The following is a 2,038-nucleotide window of genomic DNA, read 5'->3' as shown; positions in this document are numbered from 1 at the left end:
ATTTTATCATTAGCAGGAGTTATTTACAGGAATAAGGAGAAGCAAACCCAAAATCTGAAAGTAACCAAATCAGCTACCAATTCAACCTAGGCTGCCTTCCCCTTGCTGCCAAACCGAGTGGGGTCCTTTCTAGAGGAGGGTAATTCTCAGGCTCCCACTTTCTCAGGACATTCATCATGCAGTCTGGAACTCAACCAAAAATAAACCACCAAGTAAACATGGAGAGCAGGTGTCAGTAAAGGAAGCAGAAACGGAACTAGGCACAATCAGGCATGGGCGTGAACTGTGATCGCGTTCTCAGGCTGAAAAGGCGTGCCTCAGCAGAAAGCTAGAAACTGTGTGTACAGGAAAAAGGACAGTGCAGAGTAAAACCATCAGAGTGGAAACTTACACATTCAAACAAAGGTTCTAATGCAAGAGCTACAGCTAACAACAACAACAAAATTACTACAAGATAAATGGGATTGTTAGCAATATGGAGAAAATGGTCTTTCATCGTGATGAACAGCGGGTTAGCTTTGGGGAACTAGTTGGTTGGCAAAGCTACAACCTTCCGTACAGCTGTTGCCTGGAGTCAGCACCGACTCACGTGTGTTTGGTCCTAGTGTGACGCAACAAAGGCCTAGAGCATCATGCACGTTTAGTCCAGCACTGTAGCACGGGATGGTGATGGTTTGGGTTATCACTGTCGTTATACAGCCGTAATGTCCCAAAGACAAGCATGGGAACAGCGGAATGCCTCTTCGGACTTTTATGACTCGCTAACTGCACAGGTGCACCTTGTTATTTTTTTCTCTTGGAATTTAAGAAAGAAAATGGTCAGAAGGCTCCCCTGCTGTCCCCGCCCATCTCTAGCACAGCTGGTGCCATCTTCCACTTTTGGGGAGTCCATTCCAGGGGCTAACTTTTTTGATATGTAAAACAGGAGAATGCCTTTGTTGAGATCAAACTGTTTTCCCGTAGGGTCAGCACATCTGAGACAGTTCTTCCTCTGACGCCCCCTGGAGATGCCTTTTGAAAGTTTTGTTATCATCCTGCGGGCAAATCCCTGGCCCACTGGAACCCAAGAACCACTATTTTGTTTCAAGGACTTCCTGTTTTCCTCTGGAACTTGAAAACCCTTTAGACAGCCTGCAGCAAATATATTCATAATAAGAAATGTAAGAAAAGTGGACCTCCCTGGGCTTGTGGGGTCATTGATCAACTCTAAAATACTTGAAGCATGAACTCTGAAGGGATGCAAAGGTTGTGTTTAGCAGTGTTTAGCAATGAATTTACTTGGAAGAAAGGTGCAGGTGAGAGAGGTACGTGTACCTGTGTGCCTATTTAGTTCATAAAAGATAGTATGTCATCAGGGCTGTGTTCCTCACTAGAAATGATCCCTTGGCATCTCCCAGTGGTGACACCTTCCCAGGGTTGATGGACAGCTAATGGGAAAGTCTAAGGTACTGGCCTGCCTGCATTGTATGGGAGATCTGTCAATCATGTGTGCTAGCAGTCGAATGGGTACAGAAATAGATGACAGTCTCGGTATTCTCCCCATTGTCCGTCTCCTGAAAGATGGATGACAGCGGTCAGATTCACTTCTATTTTGCTGATAGAATACAGCTAACTGTTACGACAAGCACACTTCCGTAAACTGCCTAGGCTCCAGCCCTCTTGTGACCTACCAATTACAAATCTTGGATAAAGCACACTTAACAAGCTTTAGTTGAACTCCGTGTTACATCTGAGTCTACGGAGATTCAATGCACACCAACGGGACTTTGAGCACTTGTTCCAGGGCTCTTGATCATGAGCAAGTGGCATGCACTTAAAATTTTCAGGACTGGGAATTGAATCCCAACTCCACAGTGTGTAATTTGTTTTTCTCTAGGATAATCAATCTTTTGAAATCTGAAACTCCGTAACACAATGCCGTTAAGTCATAGATTATTTTGGGAGATAATTAAAAAGATTACATTTAAAGCCACAACGTGTGCCCTTGGGCTAATGATTCTTCCATTTGCTTTTCTTCATGGAACTGTGGAAGTTACAC

The 2,038-nt window shown here is 44.3% G+C and overlaps 1 long non-coding RNA gene across 1 annotated transcript; it reads left to right on the top strand.

The window, feature by feature from the left end:
- The first annotated feature begins 630 nt into the window (after positions 1 to 630).
- LOC148122074 (uncharacterized) lies at positions 631 to 1,174 on the top strand. The gene is made up of 2 exons (XR_015737800.1): positions 631 to 773; positions 964 to 1,174. It is a non-coding gene; the product is annotated as an uncharacterized LOC148122074 (long non-coding RNA).
- The last annotated feature ends 864 nt before the right edge of the window (positions 1,175 to 2,038 follow it).

The sequence above is a fragment of the Myodes glareolus genome, chromosome 5, assembly GCF_982192425.1.
Source record: "Myodes glareolus chromosome 5, mMyoGla1.1, whole genome shotgun sequence".
NCBI classification, from domain to species: Eukaryota; Metazoa; Chordata; class Mammalia; order Rodentia; family Cricetidae; genus Myodes; species Myodes glareolus.
Note: the sequence above shows the minus strand (reverse complement) of the source record. Positions and strands in the feature narration are given on the sequence as shown.